Raw genomic sequence first — 11,995 nt, forward strand, 5'->3', positions numbered from 1 at the left:
GGGACAAGTTGCAAGGAGATTTCTATAACTTGTTTCAGCATTTCTTTATTAATGAGCAACTAAATAGTGGATGCATGTCTGCTTTTTTAGCACTTATACCGAAGCGTAATGATCCAGGTGGTCTCCATGATTACCGACCTATTAGCCTGGTTGGCTGCATAAACAAGATTGTATCAAAGGTTCTTGTCAATAGGCTCAAGTCGGTGATACAAAAGTTGGTTTCGGTGGAACAAACGGCTTTTCTAGCTAATAGAAGCATCTTAGACGGCGCTATAATTTTAAATGAGATCATCCCATGGCTTAAACGCAACAAGAAGGAGGGTTTGATCTTTAAAGTTGATATTGAGAAAGCGTATGATTCTCTAAATTGGGCTTTTATTGATTCCATGCTAACTCAAATGAACTTCCCTCTAAAATGGCGGAAATGGGTGATGTCTATTATATCTTTGGCAAAGGCGTCGGTACTAGTTAACGGTTCCCCAACCCAAGAGTTCTCATGTTCTAGGGGATTGAGGCAAGGTGACCCGTTATCCCCGTTTATATTTGTACTTGCCATGGAAGCTTTGACCGGGATTATGAAGAAGGCTAGCTCGATTGGTATCTTCCAAGGTTTATCTATCCTTTCAAACGGTCCATCTTTATCTCATTTTATATATGCCGCTGATGTCATTTTCTTGGGTGAGTGGTCCTTCCAAAACGTGCTTAATTTAAAAAGACTACTTAGATGCTTTTATCTTGTTTCGGGTCTTAGGATAAACCTTAAAAAAAGTAATCTTTATGGTGTTGGTGTGGAAGATACACATGTGCAACTCTTGGCGAATGTAATGGGGTGTTCGAGAGGGTCTTTTCCTTTTAAGTATCTTGGTCTCCAAGTGGGGGCAAACATGAACCTCATAAAAAATTGGGACCCGGTGGTGGAGATTTTTAAGAAAAGACTATCTTTATGGAAAGCCAATATATTATCATTTGGTGGTCGTATAACTTTGATTCGGTCTGTGCTAAATGCGCTTCCAACTTACTATTTCTCCTTATATAAAGCACCTATAGGAGTGATAAATAAGTTGGAGAAGTTGCGTAGAGATTTTCTTTGGGGAGCATCCACGGAGAGTGAAAAAATGAAATGGGTTTCATGGAACAATTTTATGACGCCTAAAGGGATAGGGGGGATGGGTTTCGGATCGCTACGTGTGGCGAATTTGGCTATGTTGGCCAAATGGTGGTGGCGTTTCAAAGTGGACACAAATAGCTTATGGCGGAAAATAATTTGGGGCTTACACAACAACCCAAGGTCATGGAGTTTTATACCGGCAAGGTTATCTTTACCGGGTCCGTGGAAAAATATTTGCCACATTTCGGAGGATTTCTATTCTGCTGGCATAGACTTAATGACTCTTTTTCGAGGTTTTCCAGGCCGACAAAAGAACATGCTTTTCTGGAAGGATAGGTGGCTGATGGATGAGCCTTTACATGTGAAGTTCCCTAATCTATACAGCCTTGAAAGGAAAAAGAATGTGCTTATTAATGAACGGGTCGAGGTAAGGAATGGTGCAACAGTAATGATTTTTTCTTGGGTTAGGTCCTTGAATACACTCACGGAATGGGCAGAACTAAATGAGCTCACGGCTGAAGTTCAGAGATACGGGTTTCATTCGGGAGACGATCGGTGGGGATGGGTTCTGGAAGGATCGGGCGAATTTTCGGTTCGGAGCATCAGAAGCAAAGCACAAGACTGCCTTTTTTCTGATCTACAGCTGGGTTTTGTATGGAATAACTGGGTTCCAGTTAAAGTTAATTTCCTGTTTTGGAGATTAATTCAAGACAAAGTGCCAACTGCTTTGGCACTCGCAAGGAGAAATGTAGTCGTGCCGAGCCCCCGTTGCAAGTTATGTGAGGCAGAGGATGAGTCGACTTTGCACCTCTTTGTCTCGTGTAGTATTGCTACGCAAATATGGGAGTTCATCACACGATGGTGTAGGCTGAATCCGATTTTCATATTGGAACTTGGGGATCTGGCAAATATTCATGAACGAAACAGGGGTTCTAGAAAGTGGAGGAAGGCTGTATCCGTAGTAGTCCAGACGGCTATTTGGGTTATATGGAGGAGCAGAAATGATCTAATCTTTAGAAGCAAAAGGACCAGTGTCACAAGGATAAAAGAAGAAATAAAGGCATTGGGTTATTTGTGGCTGAAAAATCGAGCGAAGGCAACGAGTTTAACTTGGGAAATGTGGTGTAGTTTTGATCTAAATTGCCTGGGGATTTAATGCTGTTGGTGAATGTATGGTTGTAAACTTTCTGATCAACTATTGTTGATTAGAGTTGTTCTATTGAATAAAAATTTTGTTGATCTTTCAAAAAAAAAAAAAATTATTACACTAATACCCTTTATTTATTATTACACTAATACGGTAGTGCTCATCAATACAAATAAGTTTCACAATGATCATTCATAAGTTAAATGCTTGGATAGTCCCTGTGGTTTGGCGTTTTTTCACCTTTTCTAACTTTCTAAAATTACCTCTATAGTCCCCAACTTTTCAATTTTCGTTCCCGGATAGTCCCTGACGCGGATGGGAATTAGTTTTTTTGTGTTAGATTGGTGCCAAATAACTAAAACACCCTTACTAATAAAAAAATGTTATTAATTGTATATTTAATTAATTATATAATAATAAAAGAAAGTGGGCCCCACCCCACCCCTCTCCCCTTTTTCTCTATCTCATCTTCTCTCTAACTCCCACCTCCACACCACCAAGCCACCACCATCACCACCCTCGTCATCAGTATCAATGGCCATCAAACAAACCTTAATTCACCGTATTTTCAACATCTGCAACAACCAGAATTTTGTTGTCGAGAATAGGTGAAAAAGAGATTGAATTGTAGTTCTTTTGATTGATTCATTCTATTACATCCAGGCCTTCAATTTATAGACCAAACACAAACTAAAAATGGATACAAGAATAATTAAAGGGAATAAACAAAGGTTGGAAATCCGGATTGTGAGCTGTAATTGTGAGCAGGAGATTAGGTTGACTGAACCCAATATTTTCCAAATATACTTTATTTTCTAACATATCCCCTCAAGTTGAACGGTGGGATCTCCAACGTTTAACTTGCCCAAACATTTTGCAAAGATTCTCCCATTTACGGCTTTTGTTAAGATATCAGCTAGCTGATCTTCAGATCCAACAAATGGCAATTCAACGACCCCTGTTTCTATTTTTTCTTTAATAAAATTCCGAACCACCTCTATGTGTTTTGTTCGGTCAGGTTGTACTGGATTCTCCGAGATTTGAATGGCAGCTTTGTTGTCACACAGAATTTGGTTAGGTTTACTTGGAGGAAAACCAATTTCGGTAAGAAGCTTTTTAACCCACAAGATTTCAGTCAGGCCTCGTGCTATCCCTCTGAATTCTGCCTCTGCACTGGAAAGAGCCACCACTTTCTGTTTCTTGCTTCTCCAAGTGACAAGGTTTCCTCCAACTAGGGTAAAGTATCCTGAGGTTGACCTTCGGTCACTTTTATCTCCTGCCCTATCTGCATAGGTATAGACTTGAGTGTTTAAATGACCATTTGATTTGAATAAAACATCGTGGCTCGTTGTTCCCTTGAGATACCTAATGATTCTCATTACTGCTTCCATATGAGGTTCTTGGGGTTGATGCATGAATTGACTTACAACTCCCATTGCATAGGCTATGTCTGGTCGAGTGTGTGACAGATATATCAATTTCCCTACGATCCGTTGGTATCTACCCTTGTCAGTTAACTGTGCTCCTTCCTCCATAAAGAGTTTCTGATTCATGATCATAGGAGTGTCTGAAGGTTTGCAGTCAATCATCCCTGTCTCTGCCAACAGGTCCAGAACATATTTTTTCTGGCAAATGAAGATCCATTGATTCGATCTTAGCACTTCAATCCCAAGAAAGTATTTGAGTCTTCCCAAATCCTTCATTTCAAATTCTGAAAACAAATTTACCTTCAATCTTTTTATCTCTTCCTCATCATTCCCTGTCACAATCATATCATCAACATAAATAATTAGGCAGGTAATAAGTTTGCCTCTTTGTTTAAGGAACAAAGTATGATCTGAATTGCTCTGTTTGTATCCATATTTCTTCATAGCTATGGTGAATCTCCCAAACCAAGCTCTAGGGGATTGTTTTAAACCATACAGGGATTTCTTCAGACGACAAACTTCTCCTGGTTTAAAGCCTTCGGTGAATCCAGGTGGTGCTTCCATATATACTTCCTCTTCAAGCTCTCCAAGTAGGAAGGCATTTTTAACGTCAAACTGGTAGAGTGGCCATTGTTTGTTTGCGGCTATAGAGAAGAGTACCCTGATTGTGTTGATTTTGGCAACTGGGGAGAAGGTTTCGGAATAATCAATTCCGTATGTCTGTGTATACCCTTTGGCTACCAACCGGGCTTTATACCTTTCAATGGTTCCATCTGGGTTGTATTTTATAGTGAACACCCATCGACATCCAACGGGTTTCTTGCCTTTTGAAATGATACATTTTTCCCATGTGGAATTTTTCATGAGGGCATCCATTTCCGTTTTCATGGCTTCTTTCCAGTTCTTTGATTTGAGTGCTTGCTCAACAGTGGTTGGAACTTGTTCAGAATATAGGGAGGCAACAAACGACTTGGCTTCTTGTGATAGATTCCCCTTGGCAACATTTGCGATGGGATATTTTGAACTTCGAGCTTCTTTCTCGGGAGAGTATCTTTTTGGAGGAACCCCTCTGTTTGCCCTTGGAGGAAGAGCGTATCTTCCAATTGTCTCTGTTGCAACTGGTTCAACATGTTCTGTATATTCTGTTGTTGTCTCTGACGTTACTGGTTTAACCTATTCTGTATGTTCTGTTCTTACCGGTTCTGTGTGTTCCCCTGTTATCTCATTATAATGGTTAGAAGATACATGGAATTCAGGGTTTATAGTATTTCTTACCTCAGGTATCAAGTTGGATGGAGTTTCTTCAGTGGCACTGTGCTCCGCAGATTGTGTGGTTGTGTTTGAAGGTGACTGGTTCAAAGTACTGTGATGATCTTCTGTTGTTACTTCTTCGGACGATGGAATTAGCCAACTCAGAGTGTCTATACATTCACTTTCCCCCTGACCACTGAGTTAGGTGTTATAAAAGTATTTTGTTTCAAGAAAGTCACAGTTCATTGTGGTGAACATGTGACGAGTTTTTGGGTTATAACACCGATAACCTATTTGACTGATCCCATATCCTACAAATACACATTTCTCAGCACATGGGCCGAGTTTGTTTCTATTGATTTTTGGTATGTGGACAAATGCAGTACAACCGAAGATTCGTGGTTCAAGTGTAAGAGGATGAGGGATTTTGGCAAATTTGGATAGGCAATCTAGAGGAGTCTTAAACTTGAGAGCATTGGTGGGAAGTCGATTCAGGAGGTACACAGAGGTTGCAACTGCCTCAGGCCAGAATGATGGAGGTACTTGGGATTCAATTAGAAGTGCCCGAGTCATTTCAAGAATTATAAGGTTTTTTCGTTCAGAAACACCATTTTGTTCGGGGTGTAAGAACAGGTGGTTTGATGAACTAATCCTTTGGTTTGACAGAATTGTTTCATGGACGTATTGACAAATTCCCCCCCCCCCATTATCAGATCGAAGGATTTGTACTCCCCTTTTGAATTGAGTGTAAATCATGGCATAAAATATGGTAAATTTCTCATAAACTTCGGATTTGATTTTCAAAAAATATACCCATGTCATGCGGGTACAATCATCCACAAATATTAGGAAAAATCGAAAACCTTGCCCCCCTATAGTGGGAGCAGGACCCCACACATCAGAATGGATTAGTGAAAAAGGCAAATCAACTTTTGTATTGCTAGGTTTGAAAGATTTTCGATGGCTTTTGGCAAGAAAACAAGTTTCACAATCTATTTTACCATTTGAAGAAAAGAGTTTCGGAAACAAAAGATGTGAATAACCAGAGGATGGATGTCCTAACCATCTATGCCATAACCATGCTTCTCGGTTTTCAGTTCCATGTGCCAACATCACAGTACCAAGTTGAGCCACCTCATCCACGTAGTATAATCCTTGGTGCTCAGTACCACGTCCAATAATCACACCCGTCCTGATATCATGTAAGATGCAAAACGTAGGGTGCATTAGTACCGTGCAGTTTAATTCTTTGGTAACATGACTTATTGAGAGCAATTTGTGTGACAAGGATGGAACATAAAGGCAATTTGACAATCTCATGGTTGGTAAAATTTCAATTGTTCCTCCTCCTTTTACTTGCATCGTTCCTCCGTTTGCGGTATGAATTTGGGTCCTTTGAGGTTTTGTCATTGAACTCATGTCTGAGAGTTCAAATGTCATGGTGTCAGTGGCACCGGAATCAAATATCCACGATGCACTACCTTTTTCACGAGTTGTTTCCATATTAACCTTTTTCACGGAACCCAAAAAAAAAACAACTAAAAATTTGGGATAAAATTGGAAATGTGGAAAGTTGAATTTCTGAGATGAAATTTGGAAATGGAATAAATTTTGGGATAAAACAAATTTTGCTTTACGTCAACATAGGAAACAAAAGCCAATAAAAAATGTGATGAATTTTTATGGGATTTGTTTGGACGCAAGACCCAAGAATCAAAATAGGATTCTTTTCTTAACACCCAAATTAAAGAAAAAAAGGTTTATCTCTTTCTCGGGTGTCGAAGTATACGCACGCAAGAGAAGAAAAAATTAGGGCGATTTTGTTTTGCTCTCTGACGACAGAAACCACGCACAGGTTGATTGATAGTTGATCAGACTGATTTGTTGTTTGCGGCTGAAGCAGTAGTGGCTCGAGTGGAGGTGTAATCGAATTTTGATCAGAAAAAAAAGGATATCCGGCTGTGTGTTTATCATAAGTTTTTCGGATCTGTTGTGCGATCTAAAGTTTTTCCGGTAAGTAATTGAACTGATTTTGGTTTTTCAGGTTTGAAGTTTTTCAGATCTGATTGAATGATCTGGAACTGAGTTGGGGCTGTTGTTGAATTCGCTGGGGTATATTGTAGGTGATGAACAGAGTGTCAAAGATCAGAAACTCTGCTCTGATACCATGTTGTCGAGAATAGGTGAAAAAGAGATTGAATTGTAGTTCTTTTGATTGATTCATTCTATTACATCCACGCCTTCAATTTATAGACCAAACACAAACTAAAAATGGATACAAGAATAATTAAAGGGAATAAACAAAGGCTGGAAATCCGGATTGTGAGCTGTAATTGTGAGCAGAAGATGGGAGATTAGGTTTGACTGAACCCAATATTTTCCAAATATAGTTTATTTTCTAACAAATTTCTCCAACCAAACTCCCCGCCACTGCCGCATTTCCTTCGCTACCGCCGCTGTTCACATTCTTCCACCGCCAATCCCGATCCACCACTGCCGCATTTCTTCGTTTCTGGCTGTGAGTAAACGAACCAAAATAACAACGCCCCCAGGTATTTGTTATTCTTTCTGCAAGAGGTTTGTATTTTCTTTTCTCAATTGCAATCTGTAATTTAGATATCTGAAATTGATGCACCATTTGATTCGTTCTTTGTTCGCCACTTTCGGTTCTTGGTCTTACAACGGTTTATTTGTTGATGCACCAATTGATGCACCAAGGATCGATTATTACACAATAATTGATAACTAAACGATTCGTATTATTGACTTTTGTTTTAACGGATGTATTACAAATGATCATTGGCGGCATATATATAATCCCGCTACTGTTCACCTCCGTCACAACCACCACCCACCGGAGAATCCTCCACCAGCCACTTTTTCCGGCAAACTCAGCACTGGTTTTGGCAGTGATGGTGGAGGGTGGCTGAGAGGTGATGGGGACTATGGAGGTGGAGTGATGGTGGTTGTGGTGATGGTTTTTCAAAGGAGAGAGAGTAGAGAGCGATGTGGCTGGTATTATATATAATACTTAATTAATTCATTTTGTTTTACTTATGGGCATTATAGTCATTTTACACCAACATAACCGAGAAAACTAACACTCCATCCACTCCAGAGACTATCCGAGAATGAAAATTGAAAAGTTGGGGACTACAGATGTAATTTAGAAAGTTAAGGTCTAAAGGTGAAAATAGACCAAACCATAGGGACTATCCGGGCATTTAACTCATTCATCTTATTCTTTATCATTATTGTGATATTGCAATATGAAAGAGAGTTGAGATCACTTTGAAGGATATGTAATAGATATGCTTTGGCTCAAAAAAAATTTCCACATATTAAAACACTATTGTTGAGCATCTTATATATATAGAGAGCACTTTCAAATTTGTCATGGAGGGTTGATGTTTAAAGAACAGAAGCCACAAAGATGTTCACTCAATTTGGAGTTAATTACCTGGATAGTCCCTGGGGTTTGCCATTTTTCACCTTTAGTCCTCAACTTTTCAAAATAGCATGTTTGATCCCTATGGTTTGCTCACTTCATACTCGGGTAGTCCCTACATTGGATGGACGTTAAGTTATTCAGTTAAGTGTATGCGAAATAAAAAAAAAATCCCTTACTATTAAACATAAAAATTAAAACAATAAAAAAGAAATTTAATTATATTGTGGGATCCACCTATATTATAAAAACAGTTTAACTAAAAATCAACAACCCCTTCCCTTTTCTTCTCCGACAAACGACCAGCGACCAACCCCACCCTCCCTTTCTTTTTCACGTTTCTCCAACCCAACCCAACCCAACCCAACCTTTCCTTCCTTTCTGCTCCTGATAAAAAACGTAGGAGTAAGAGATTTGGTGGTGGTGGTAGGCCACGACGGTCTATGGTGATGGCAATTACGTGTGACGGAGGTGGGCGTTTCAGCCGGCAAAGATGAAGGTGTGTGGTGGTCTTGGAAGGTGGTAAAAAGATGGAGATTTGTGATGTTCGATATAATGCTTCACATAACCGTTACAACTGATATAATGGTGGTGCGTCGAAGGTGGGTGGTGAGGTGTGTCGGAGGTGATCGATTGCTTTGGATGGTGGCTGACGATGATGGAAGGCGGTTATTACAGAGGTGAATGTGGAACGGTGGGTGGTGGCCGGTGATTGTTGGTTGTTTGCGGCAGTGAAGTGGGAAGGTGACGGGTTGTCGTGTTTAAATGGTGGTGTATGGGTAGGAGCTTGGTTTTAGGGGTGTGGTGCTGCGTGGTTGCCGGAAAAATGTGATGGTGGTGGGTGTTGGAACTTTTGAGATCGTTCATACTTGCACTGGATTAGTTTTACAGTAGTTTGTAGCTAATTTAAATAGTATAAGGGCTTATTTTGTAATTTCATGAAACTAGAAATTCTGACTTGGTGTAGTTAAGATTCCAGCAAAATTATAATTTTGCTGGCAAGTCAGTCACTATATAAGCCCAAGCATTGTAGCACTAGCCAAGCTTTTGGCTCTTTGGTGAATGAAGTGTTGTTTACATTAAATCTCTTGATATTGTGCTCAAATTTGTATTCCAAGGTGCTTTATTGATCTATATACTTCTTTGGATTCAATACAACACTTGTTGTATTCATCAATCCATTAGCTTCATCTTCATGTTTGATTGTTCTTAACTTTTTCATAGTTCAAACACTTAATCAATAGGTGTTTTGGACTAAAACAACCAACCAATGTGATTCGGACTGATATTGGGATCTACAATTTGGTATCAGAGCCTTAGTGCTCTTGGTTGTGTTCTTGTTGAGATTTTTCATAGTTTTGAAGGTTTTTCAAAGTATCAAAGTTTTCAAAATTTTGGACTTAATATGCATTTTGAGCTGTTTTTGAGTGATTAGAGGGTTTTAGTTCGTGTTAAACCCTCTATCCAGCGAAATTAACTTGAATACAGCGAACAATTTTTGAAGACAAGGAAATTGATTTTGAATATAGCGACGACATTTTTGAATATAGCGAATATAGCGAACAATTTTCGAAGAACATCGCATAACCATTAATTTCGACGATCATAACTCGAGCGAAATTAATGATTGCCGGTGAAATAGTGCCAAATGACCCTTTAGCGAAATTATCGAAGGCGACTTCGAGAACTGTGATATAGAACCACAGCGTTCTTATCACGGTATACGGCGAAATAAGCCAAACTAACGTGTGTGCTATTTTATCAGCAGAATTAGCTTGTTCGCTCATGTAGGACATCTCTGTGTACCGGCGAAGATAGAAGACCAGCGAAGATTTCCGGTGAATTTGGCGTTGCTTCTCTGATCTCCGGCGAATTTACAACTTTTTCCGACGAAATTGTCTCTCCAGCAGACTTACCAACGAAATTAACCTCTGAGCAGCTTTCCTTTGTCAAAAACAAGCCAAGATGTCATTTGATCAGCTAAGTCCAATTTCTCAGGCTGAACTTGAGACCGGAACCACTACTAGGCCACCAAAGTTGAAAGGAGCTGAATATTTCAGTACATGGAAGACCCGTATCCAGTCGTTCTTCGAATACACGGACTACAATCTGTGGCTCTCAGTCACCACTAGACCCCACATTCCAACGGTTGTTCGAGGAGATGCGGTAGTTGCTAGCAATGACGCAACAACCTTCACTGACGAAGACAAGGCTCTAATCCAACGCGATCTCCGTGCTCATGCCGCCTTAACCATGGCACTGTCAACTGATGACTGCAACATGTTTGAAGAACACCGAACAGCAAATGCACTCTGGAATGCATTGATTGAGTATTATGAGGGAAATGAAGAGTGTAGGATCGTGTCGCGACCTAAACGAGTCGTTCGGAAGAGCTCAAATCCATTTCAGAGGCGGAAACAAAGAAACGGACGTGTACACAGCTTGAATCACACTTTAAACCTCTTGTATATTGATTTTACAGCGTTTACAGTTACAAGGAACACCGGCAATACCTCGGTATCAGATCTGAAAATCGTTACAAATGAAATTAACTAACAACCTATTTATACTAATGCCGGTTCGCTCGAAATGACATAAACCACATAAGCGGACCTCACTATTAGCCGTATAAGCGAACCCAACAGATTTCATAAAAGCGAACCTCCATGTATGACATATCAGGGAACCTAATATGTTGACTGAGTCTTCAAATGAACCGATTCCTTGGATTGGACCTTCTAAAGGTAACACCTCATAGGACCTATAAATGGTCCAATCACAACACATGGACACAATAGACTTTTCAAAACCAATTTGTATCTTGTCGTTTCCTGAATTGCAAATGTGAAGACATGTGATGATACAATATGTGATGTCATCAATATGATGTCATCATCATATATGATGACATCCTGCTTGATCAAAACCGCAACGCAACCCAGACTCGACATTAGACGAAGACGACAGATGACTGCACCAACAGACTCCCCCTCAGATGTTGACGAGTCTTAAGTGTCGAGTCTTCAACGACTTCAGTCTTTCTTAGAGAGTAAGCACCCTCAAATCTTTCTTTTCTCTTTACATCATCACTAACAGACTCCTCACGAACTATCTCTAATCGGATGTCTTCAGACTCCCCCTTTCAAAATGCTGGGATCGCAGTCTGGCATGTTGAAATCACCAAGTCTTCAGGTATCGGAACCTGGTTCTCTATCACTTTGAAACCTGCACATCCTCTACCCAAAAATAAATTTTCCGATGATAACATGTAAAAATCTAATGGGTCACTTGCAGAAATTATACAATCAAAGAATGATTTTACAAAGTTAATCTTTGAAGAACCACTTGAAGATATATCATTTTTATTTTCAAAACAACACACTCTCCCAAACCATCTGTTCATCATGTTTAGCACCCGGAATTTTGAAAATCAACTTTTCAATACCAGTTGTCGAAAATATTTTTGTATTTTTAAAAAATTTATGCTAAAACACACTAAAAATCTTTTTGGATTTTTGACATAAGAGAAATAAAAATTCAGTAAAGAAATATTTACAGACAATATTTTTGAGAGTTTGTGTAAGAGGATCATATCAGCTAATGAGACAAATCAC

The sequence above is a fragment of the Helianthus annuus genome, chromosome 12 (genome assembly GCF_002127325.2).
Source record: "Helianthus annuus cultivar XRQ/B chromosome 12, HanXRQr2.0-SUNRISE, whole genome shotgun sequence".
NCBI classification, from domain to species: Eukaryota; Viridiplantae; Streptophyta; class Magnoliopsida; order Asterales; family Asteraceae; genus Helianthus; species Helianthus annuus.